The following is a 12,069-nucleotide window of genomic DNA, read 5'->3' as shown; positions in this document are numbered from 1 at the left end:
CCTTTAATGTATTTATCAAGGTTGCTCTATAGGACTGCAAAGTTGGAAAAAGACATAGCCTTGAAGTATCATGGAACTATCACCATCTTCTAATCCTCTCTCCTGTGCAATACATGAATCCAAACATCTATTACTTTCAATTCTTTTAATGTGTACTATTTAACTCATCCTCTTCTCTCTGTGAAAGGAGTTATTTTTCCATCTATAATTTGTGGACATCTTATCTACTATAAAACTTTTAAGTATCAGGTACATGCATATTTTAAGTTCATTTTACCACATTGCTAATTTCAAAAGGCTTCTCTTGGTTTAGCACCACTTTTATCAAACCACACGCCAATATTTTTCACAATACAACCTGGAGTCAAGTAGTAGCCTCAGACGAATATCAACAGAGCTGATAAGAAAAACAGTTTGTGATTTTCAGACCTGAATTGTAGTGGCTGTAGTGCCATCATGAAATAGTCTGATTAAATTATTAAATAAAACACATTATGAGGAGTTCTTTCCTTTCCTTTCCTATAGTCATTTGACAGCCTAAATAATTTTATTTCAGGTAAGTTATCTGAAGGATTTTTGCAAGCACTGAGTGCTGATATCTGATTTAATTTTCTGGAAAGTAGCGGGCTTGGAGAATATTTCTGGAAATCAACCTGGCTTGAACTAGACTAAATTTTAAAAAGAGAGAAGTGCAAAATTGATAACTGGAAGATCAAAATTCCAACTCAAAATGGAAGACTGGCTCATTAGTTTAAGGTTGGGAAACAAAGTGTATAGCTTTATCCATCTGTGGCTGATCTATGACAGAGATCACTGCACAAACAGCTGCACAAGACAGGGGAATGGTAATTCTTAGGTAGGTGGTTAAACTCCCATTATACACTGCAAAGTTTCCTGGGGAATTAGTCAGCTTAGAATCTGTGGCTTGAAAAAATAGCATTTTAAACAGCTGCTTTTTATGGAGTTTTGTTTGTTTGTGTGTTTGACCTTTTTTTTTTTTTTTTTTAATCAGTCAGTTAGTAGGCACAAAGGAGTAGATCTTGCTGGAAAATCCTTTTGTATCTGAAGGTGGCTTATGTGTCTTTTTCAAAGCTGCAGAGACATATATAGAGGGTAAATCATGTCCCTATGTTCTTTCCTGACTTTAGTACACACCACCTCTCCCCCCAAAAAGTGTTTTATCAGGCAGACCAAAAACTAAAAAGTGATGTTGTCTCTACCATGAATCCTTATTCCATTTATAGATTAGGATGAAAAGTCCAGAGAGGGCCATCTGACCTTTTATTTTAGTGGTGTCCTTTGGATGGTCACTTCTTCAAATGCAGTAGAAGTTAGTGAACAAGAAGAGGAGGGTTGATATTTCGTTTTCTGTATTTTCCTGCTGTTTGAGCAAAGATCCTGCCTTCCAGGAGCACAAAGGCAACAAAGTTTCCCTGAGTTGCCTTCCAGGAGTTAATAAACACTTCTGCCAAAATCAGGACCCTTTTGCAAGAGGCCGTGTTGCAGGCATGTAGTAAAGAAAGCAAACCCCAAAATTCTAATCCTTAGGAATCACATTCTAAAGAGACCAGAAAATAATCAGTTCAGTGAAAAATAAATAGACCAAAAAAAATCAGCTCAGTGACAAAACCAGGAATAAAATCTAGATCTGTTGGCTTCCAACAACCTCTGTGCTGCTACTAGCACCGAGTGAATTGCTTTGGTCTATCCATTGCCATATGAGTCACTCAGCTGAAAAAAGTATGAAGGACAGAAAGAAAGAAGCCTAGAAACTGCTCTGGGATAAATTATCTCTTTGCAGAAAACTATTTCATTTACTATTTCACTGAAGTGAGCAAGCTAGAGACTCCATAATGGTTCTGCAGCTAAATGCAGTTTATGCAGAGAGGCATAAAGTAGAACAGCATTTATTTAGAACACAAAAATCATTAAATTCTTGCTTGCCATAGATCCTGATTGCTGATGTGCTGCCCTTGCCTGAATGAGGCATGAATGTCCTTGAGCAGAGCCGGGTGACGTCTGTCCTTCCGCAGGTCTGGACAGACGCCGTCCTGCTGGATGTACATCGAGTTCCATGGACACACTCACTCTGTGTTCTCAACACTCACATGTGACTCAGAAGGAAAGTATTGATAGTGGATGTGGCAGCAGATTGCACATGGCATTGAACTTCACAGACCAAGCTCGCTGGGAGATATTGCCACCTATTGTTTTCTGTCTTGATTGCATTGCTTTCTTAATAACTAATTGGGCTTGCTGCATTTAAGCCATGTTCCAGATGGAAACTTTACGAGATGAAAATCTGCATTTTGTTATTGCAGTTAAATAGTCAGATGATTTTCAAGAAGTAACTCATCTTTATCTATATTCATGTATTTTTTTAGCAGATGTTACTGTAATATTCAAATTTTGACCAGACCTGTAGAGGCAAAGGTCTGTCAAATTTCATAGCACTTTCCCTCCTAAAGCTCTAGACAGTGTTGCATATTTTATCTTTCATATGAAAAGCTCCCCAGTTAGTAAGGAAAGTGTATGAAAATGCATGCTTCTACTTCTTTTAAAAATCATCAGAATCTGTCATAATAAACTGTTTTGTTTGCCGTAGGGGGAAAAAAAAAAAAAAAAAGACCTTTCTGTAATAGATATAAGTATTTGTTTTCCTTTTGGGCAGTCAGATCCCAAAAAACCAAAACTTTTCATTACATTATCTTGATTTTGTTGAATTGCTTTTTTTAGAAAGAAGCTAGTAAGATGTTTGGCTGCCCAAGATATTAGTTTAAAATATGCCTATATTGAATTAAAGCCATTCAAAAATGAAATTAGCTGAAGACTCCCTGAAATTTAAATGATATTTCATAAATCTGAAATAAGAAAGCTTAGCAATTTTGTTCTCAAACAAGATCACAACTATTCTTCATAGTGTTTTTTTTCCTGTTAATGAAAAATTTAATTTTGTGTCTGTATTAATGACCTGCTTTCTCTGATCCTTTTTTTATGATTAGATGTTATTCAAGTGCATCTGTCTTAAAGTCGCTAGAAGGCTCAAACACAGCAATATCAGGGTATGGAAAATCTAAATAAAAATCGTGATGCAATTTGGAAGCTGCTGTTTGATCAGGAATTTTTCCTGTAGGGGAATTTCCTTATCAGTTATTCAAACCACTGTCCCAGTCTTTATGAGTGGCATTTTGGTCTGCACAGTTCCCAAGGAAGGGGATGTGATATCAGGACTGCTTCACCAAGACATGAGGCCCAGACTATCAGCAGAAAACGTGGCAGCTGGTTGCACAGGCGGTTCCAGCAGAGCAGCCTGTTCTGTGTCACCACGGAGTCAAGCTGTGGCACTGAGAAAAGCCAGGAGTCCCAAGGGTCACCACAGAAAATAAGGTTTTTTGAAATGGCACAGTGGGAAGAGGTTTTTCTAAAAAAAATCCCAAACGACAACAACAGTGTCATGAGTAGCAAGAGACAGAAAAAGACCAAACTATTGTCCGCTGTGTTCCTGATAAAAATGTTGAGTGCAGTTGTTGCCATAGCCAAGCACAACAACTGAGCTTGGACACATAAGTAGAGGAATATACAGAGCTTTGTCAGACATGACTGGACAAATTAATTCTGAGCATTAGACAGACACCAAATGGTATTTGTTATCTCAAAATTCAGTTTCATCTCGATGTTACTCAAAATCCTGCTCAAGCTTATTCATCCTCATTACTGCCATTACAGTTCATCCTCTAACATAAGATTCATTATTTCAACTGTAGAAACTTTCTTTCAAGGTCAGTCGATCCTGACCTCTGTTCTTAAAGAAAACTGTTATATGATTTCAGAATCACCTACAGATGAGCTGTAGAAACTTATTTTAAATTAACAAGGAAGTCAAGATTTCTAAGCTTTATATAGAAGAAAAATGCTAAAACAATGGAATTTTACTGCTTGTGGAAAGCAATTGGAAAAAGAAATTTAGGTTAAAATAACACAGAATCACCAATCAACTTTTTGTAGATCCACAGAATTAGTAGATGCTTTAGCTCAAAGCATCTTCAGATCATGCCTTTCTGGAAAGAGTGCATTAGTTAAACATAAAAAAATTAAAGTTACAATTTTGTTATATAGAAACTTAGAATAGCTGGTTTGTTTCTCTGCCACAAACTTTTCAGAACAAAATAGCATCCCATAAAAGGAAGAAAACCTTACAGAAGGTTTTCCTTAGTTTTGTCATATTCATCTCAGAACACTTTGAAAGCGTAACATAATAGTAGCTGAAATCAGAGGCAATAAACATGTATGACCTCATGTCACTTGGGAATGGCATTCAGCCATTTTCCTACAGCCTTCCATGGTAAACGTCCTCAGGCTTTCTTTTTAAAAGTTGCAAATGGGTGCATACTTCGGTGACTTTCATATTAAAATAAACAAAAAACAACAAAAACAAAACAAATGAACAATTACATATATATGTGTATTTAATATTTGGATGCTAAAATGGAAACTAAAGTTTATTAGACTTATTTTTTATGTTTATAAGAACACTGTGAATATGCACAACTTAACAGGCTTTACAGATAAAAGCAAATGAGATGGATTTTGCATGTCTTGACATATTGAGAAAATAAAATAAAGTTCGTTTAGTGTAGTGGGTTTTTTTCAGGTCGTAATTAACTTTTTTCATTTCCAACAGAAAATAGAAAGTGAGGGTGAAATTGATTAAACTCAATGGGAGAAGGTAGCACTAATTCTCTCCTAGCCAGTAGCAGAGGTTTGCAGAGCACAGCCAAGAAATCTGGATTCTCTAATTTGTATCAGGACATCGGAAGCCATCTCTTACCTCTTCCAGAAAAATGCCTTACCTTATAAAACTGCAGGGCACAGGAGTGGGAGGAAGACACAATGTCATGAAGCTGAGTGGGTGGATTTGAACCAAAGTCACCAACAAGCATCTGAGTATCTTCACTACTGAGTCGACTTCACTGAGGCTGAAAACACTCATGATGGAGTTAGATCACTATGTGTATTTAAATTATCATTAAGAGAGAGTACAAGAGAGTGAAAGTGACTTTTTGTCCCAGCAATTATCCATGTACCCAGGAAATGCTGGTCTGTGCTTTGGGACACATATTATCCTTGGTGAGCTAGAACTCTCTTATCACCAGGAGGAATTTGTCATTTTGGTAATGTATTAGATGGTATGATAAAACTATTAAAATTTCCAGGTTCAGGGAACTGAGAAAAGGTATATTGTGACCAGGCCAGAATATCCTGTCTGTAAGATTTTGGATAAAAATATGGCACCTTATTCTCCTCTGACAACTTCACTCTTCCACATATGTGTATTATACATTTATGATAGGATTTGCAGTTTCCAGTGAATTCATAACAAATATAAATTTAACCAGAAATCCTGTATTGCTCCAATCTCAACTATTTCCCACTCTTTTCACAAACACTTGGCCTTGGCTTATCCTTGGTACAGCCCCTATCAAATCTAATGTCGGATTGTTCAGTCAACTTTCACCATCACTTCACTAATGGTGCCAGTTCTTATCATCATCACAGATGCCTCTGCACCCTCTCCCACATCCCTGTTTGCTTGGGAAGAAATGCTCAACTACATTTTCCATCAGGCTAGTGTTGCTTTTTGTATCCTTAAAACCTGCTTCCTGTGAGATAGCAGCATTGTGGATATTAATGTGTACCAACGTTATACTCCAATGCTCTTTAGGACTTATAACACGTAAGTGTAATGGAATTAACAAGTAGTAATAGATCTTATATTGAGAAGGGTAAGACTTCTCTTACAGGGAGGTGAATCTCTGTTTATTCCTAGAATTGTGTATCACAGCTTAGCTAAAGGACGATTTAAGACCAATTTTTTTTTTTCCATGGGAGAATAACTTATAGAAATGGCCCAAAAACATCAAAGCATGTGCATTGTCAGAAGTACAGTTTTCACAGGGAGGTTAAAGCATAAGAATGTGACAATGAATAACTAAAGTATAGCTCTTTTCACTGATTCAGGTGAATATTGTTTAAAGACAAACTGATTTCAGACACTTTGATATCTCTGTATGATTTTATTTAGAAAAAAAATTACATGCAAAAATATATGCAAAAAGTATTTTGAAATGTTGATCTATTTTAGGTGGAGGGGAAAAAATGAAAAATTAGGTTTTTCTACACAGCTTACTTTCCAGTTTCTTAGGGTTAGAACTACTTGACATGTTTCATAGGGGCTGAAGAGGTCTGGGAAGAGGATGTGGAAGCATGGCCAGAAAGCCTTGAGATCCTGTTACAGATAAAACTAATAGGTATTAACAAGGATGCTCTTGCAGGTTCAAAGCTGTGCTTATAAGTCTGGACTAAAAAGTACAATGCAAATGGATGAATCAAATGCAGAGGGGTGATACAGCTCCTGTCTCTGGCCTCAATCATTTAGAAATCATTAGCCATGCAACAAGCAAAATAATATCTTTTCATTAAAAAAATAAAAACGAGGCCATCTGTTTTCTTGGTCATTAGGTCAGATGATGTCACATTTTATCACCACTTCTTCACAATCTGAAACTTGACATGTTGTTTCTTCTCTCTCCCTTTTAAATTAAAGCACTTAGCCACAAGTCCAGGGGCTGGAACTCGAGAAGGGTCACAACAAAAACCAGGCAGTCAAGATCTAGGCAGTCTTTTAGGAATAACACAGTCACCCCTTCAGCAAGTGAGAAAGGCACCTGAAAAGATCATCACATATGTGCTCTTCATCAGAGCCGGATTTTCTGGCTCATGCATCTCCAGTTGCCAGCTGCCTTGGAGGTGAAGTCTTTTGCTCTGACACAACGAACATTAACAAGGAAGGCCAGCAGGGAATGCTCAGATTTTCTTGAGTCTTCTTTACTCTCTCTCTCTTTTATCACTACAAAGTAATTGGAGAATAGGCAAAAGCTGAGGTTTGTTGTATGGATGGCTGAAAAGACCTCTGGTGATGGAAGATGATTAAGATTTAGATTTTTTGTGTCAGATCAAAGAATGAACATCAGTGGCTATGCAAATACTGAAGTCAGTTTAAAGTAAGTTTTAAAGTATGTCTTCAATATGGTTTTGTTCTTTAGCAAATATTTTAAAATATTTATACAGAATGCTTATATCTGGTCTGTAAAAAAACTGCTAAACATCATAGATTGAGACAGTCTATGGCACAAACATCCCAACCATAGTACAACAGACTTCTTGAGAATTTGTTACTGCTATTCTTCTAATTGTCCTAATTTGAGCCAGGATTTTACCAGTTAGCAAAAGTAAATGATTCTTATTTACTCTGTTTTAGCATTTATGGCTTTATGAGACCTGAAAATGGACTTGTTTATAAGGTATAGATCCCTTTCCTTCTAACTAGATGAAAGATTTGGTTTTCCAAATGAGAAAAATAAGGCAAGTGCCTTTCTAGTTAGATTTATGGAAACATTCATAGACTTCAACAGAAAACATAGTATTAGTATGTCCTCAGTACTGTTTTTATCAAAGCAATCATCACATAGAACCCCCCCTACATGATTTAGAGATATTCTAAATATCTGATCTTTCATAATTTACTTCAAGCAACTTTTACAGAAACTTAGTCTATTTCTGTAGAACACTCACTTTCAAAAGCTACAGGACCATTTCATTAGGAAACTATTCATCTTACAGAGTATAAAATGTCTTCACTTAAAATTGTATTGTAGGAAAACAGATTAAAACTATCCGTGTCTCTTTTCCCTCAAAACCATAAAGAATTTTGAAGAGAATTAATTTTGCTTTTAATCATTCTTCATCCTTTTTACATTTTATAAAGAGGAAAATTCTATCATAATATAATGGTCTTTTAAAATAAGAGATGTCCAGCAAACTGGGCATGAAACAGTCCCACAGGTTGCTCTAGACCTGAAACAGAAATGACTTTGTTAGAACCAGCCAAGAAAATGTGTCAGCTCATTTTCTAAGTGCTAGAAAATTTAATTCCAGGACTTGCATGTGGGTGTTGCAGCTGCTCAGCTTGCCTCAGAGTGGCAAGATTTAGAGTCATCAGAGGAATAAATTGAGGGACATCACTTCTATCCCACACCACACTGAGGTCTCTAGAAGCAGCCAAGACAATATTTATATTTAGTTATTAATGATTTAATACATGTTTATTTCAGCACTTTTTGTAGTCAGACAGTGATTCCAGTACTTGTTCCTGAAAAGACCACAATAATGGAACATATCAGAAGATCAATGCTTCATCTCTGCATAATGCACATGTCTGAAAAGTAGAGATTTTCTGACACCACCTTTGGTAACCATGCACTGCAGAGTTAACTGCACCAAGAACTAGAGAAGTTGAGGTCTGAATCCAAACTTTACCAAAGTTCAAGCATGTGGGTTTGATCCAGCCTCGCAAAAAATGCAAGCTCTCCCATTAACATTGCATTTTCAACAGCTTTTCTCCAAAGCTGAGAGCAGTTTAGGTGCCAGGATTGATTTCTGTCCCATTTTCATTAGTTACAGTTTATGGATCATTGCTTTAAACCTTGGTGGACATTTATGATACTATATAAATAATAACAGTGACACAATAAACTGCAAAAATATGTTGTTAATAATGATATTGTGAGTCAAAGATAAAATATAAAAACTGGGCTTGAACTACAGTATTCTGATCCAAACTGAGCTTCACTCTTTCAGTGGTTTTTGTTGTCCGCACGCACAAAACAAATGGGCAAATTAACTATTGGCTTGCTGTTTCATCCAAGCATGTGTCATCTTGCAAAATACAAAGAGGAGGAAGTGGTCTACATGATCTAGCAATTGCACATCAGCATGTGCTATTTGAAATTTGTGATTTGTGGCCAAGCACTCCAACAGCAATGACCACAGTCGACCAGATATAGACATTATCCCCCCAAAACTATCAGATGTTTGTGATTTGTTTTCAAGATTACATAGCAGTTATAAAAAATACAATAAAAGGATAAAAGTTTTTAGATGTTGTGTGTGTGCAAGTACATTGGTTTTATCAATTTCCAATAAATTGTTTCATTAAATAGAATCAGTACTTTTTTCTAATTTCTTATCATAAATTACTGATAAACTTTGACTTCGTATGACAATTTGAATCATATCAAACTCCTCTTCCACCTGATTTTACTTAATGTTAATACATAATTCTATTTCTGATTGGTAAGGTTTCAATGCAGGTACCCAGTGCAGAGCTGGCTTTCATTCCTTTCCAAAGTTACTAAGATGCTCTTGCATGGTGTTTACATGGTTTTATTTAGCTGGCATTCACTGGCGTAATGAATCTGTGACACTGATCCCAAGTAGTGTGTCTGCATTCACGGCAGTCTCCTTGGCAAAATCAGCTAATTAAACTGAAGGTCTGCAAGGAGATCCACAACTGAATCGTCTGCCTTGTTACTCCAAAACATGGTGCCTTTCTGTTAAACCCAAGGCTCACTGGTAGGACTTGCAGAGGAGGCTGGAGTTGTAATTTTTGAAGCTAAATAAAGAGTGTGAGCTCTTTCATTTTACAGTAAGAAAGTAGATGCCTTTCATGTTGGGTAAATACTCTGTGACAAAATGAATCAAAATCACACTCCTTTTTCATGTTTTTGCCATGCTATCAAGTACAGAATATAACTTCTGAATTCTCTGAATAACATGCTGTCAGGGTCCGCAAATATATGCGGGGAACCTGATGGTTCGTTTTAGGGATCTCAAGGCGCAAAAGACACAGCAGGGGACAACTCAGTTTGCTCAATCAAAAATGCACCTTTATTTAGTGCCAACAAGTGCGATAGAGGGAATTTGAAGGGAAATAAAGAATAGCAAGAAAAGAGAAAGAGGGGTTGGCTTATAGCTACCAACGGAGAGACAAAATCCTTGTGGTACAGCCAACAGATCCATCTTCTTCCGTGGGGAGATCTCAAAGTCTGTGATTAACTCAGGGGTCCTTATAGTCCTCTCTGAAGTGACAGGCAGTTGGCCAAACAGGTGGGGGAAATCATTACAGTGTGTTCTTTTTGAGAACTCAGAACAGGTCAGCCATCAGGAGGTACAGTGTCAACCAGTACAAGTCAGCAGGCGCAGTCACTTCACCGTGACTTGCCCATTGTTTCTGCTCAGGTTCTGATGTTCCGATATGGGTGCTGGGTTTTTCCATCAAACACACCTGCAGGCAGCACTTGGCCAACATCCTACCTCAGCCAGGCCAGAACTCCTGTGTTGAGATTTTAAAGTCCCTTTTAGGGGTTTCAGTCTCTGTCCTTGACGATGGCCGTGAGGCAGATGAGGGATCTTTGGACCGTCTCTTACACACGCACAGAAATTTTTGATAAATGAGTTTACATACACTTAGAATAGTTGCAATATATTAAATATTGAATAATATAAAATTATACTTTCCATTTAATTTTATTCAGCCTGCTCTGGATGCTATTATGTTGCATATGACACACTGTGCAATATTAACATTTCATATATGTGTCCTAATATGCACAACACTCCCAGTTTGGAGAAATGAGCTATTCAGAAAGAAGGGATATTGCCTGCTGGTGGCCATTTTTTCATTGCTGGGGACAACATTGCAAACTATAGATTCCAACCTCTCTCAGCCAAACACTTTCCACATTATTCAATTTTTGTTCAATTCCTTCTAAAGAAAAGACCACTGAAATGATGGAAGTATGTAGCTATTTAACATTATATGGTACTCATGGAAAATTTTTCAGGTGTCAGTCAAATTCCTCCATTCTTGTCCTTGTGTTTCCTACATCCTCTGTCTTTGGGCTTCTAACCACCACAGATTCTGCTGTTAGACAACTGAAGTATTTCTTTCTAATGAAAAATATTAGCTGGCAGTTATCAAGCTATCCTTCATTTAAATAGATGCCCAAACAAAATTTCCTGCCTTTCCTTCTCAGTTTCTAGGATTTCTAGTAATTTTTTATGGTTTTTCTTTCAAGATGTGCTTGAACTACTCACTATGGTCTCTAGAACAGCTCTCGGGATCATGCAAACCTCTCAGCCAGAAGCAGCTCAGATAAGTGTAAATGAAATTTTTAATTGTGTTTTCATTTCCATTCTTCTCATTCACACTTTAGCATTCAGGGTGTTCTTGGACACAAGTCTTGATGTATTTAAGTGAGTGTGTGTTTAAAATATTTTGTGTTGATTTTTAGTCTTTCAGCCCCTCTCTGCTTCATTTTCTCCATTATTTTATTGGCTTGCAATGCTTCATTCTCCATGCCATGTATACTGCTGGATAAATGTTTGTATATTACTTATTTCTCTGATCCTGATGTGACACAGGAAACAGATTAAAAGTGCTACAGCCCATATGCTGGAAAACAGGTATCATGTCCTCTGTTGTGGCAGGGAGCACACAAGCGAGTTGTTCACTTTAGGGTAAGCAACACCAGCCTGAAACAGTTCTCACAAACATAAACCCAGTGGCCTATTTCTATTTAATTTCTAGTATTTTTCCATTTTGTAGCCGTGCACTTCAGTTGTATCTTGACTTACTCTGACGGAAGACGAAAGACTCATGGGCTTTAACACTATATTTGATCCCATTTTTATGGATTGACACCAGAGATTTCTTTCCTCTTTAATTTTGTAGAATGTTAAAATCATCCACATTGGAAAGAACCTCCTGAGGCTTCCACTTCAATGTCCTGCTCAGAGCAGGGTCAGATGTAAGGTCAGGTTACTCAGGACTTTTCCCAGCAGGATCTAGGGAACCTACAAGAGTGGATCCTGCACAGCCTCTGTGGGCAGATTGTTCCAGTGTTGGATCATCCTCATATTGAAAATCCTTTTTTTTTTCATAGCTGGTCAAAATTTACCATGTTTCAGTTTATGACCACTGTCGTTCATCCTCGCACCCCACACTTCAGTGAGATGCTTGATCTTCCTGTTGGTGTGGGTAAGATACTCTAAGGCCCTCAAAGTAATTTCATCTCCCGTAGGAGCAGCCTCAGTTCACTCAGCTTTTCTCCTAAGTCTAGCACTCCAGCCATGACCACTACAGCTTTTGATGTCTTTTAAGCTTGGGGG

Source organism: Chamaea fasciata, unplaced genomic scaffold (assembly GCF_029207755.1).
Source record: "Chamaea fasciata isolate MVZ Bird 193981 ecotype frontalis unplaced genomic scaffold, bChaFas1.0.hap1 SCAF_3, whole genome shotgun sequence".
Taxonomy (NCBI): domain Eukaryota; kingdom Metazoa; phylum Chordata; class Aves; order Passeriformes; family Sylviidae; genus Chamaea; species Chamaea fasciata.
This window is presented reverse-complemented; position numbering follows the sequence as displayed.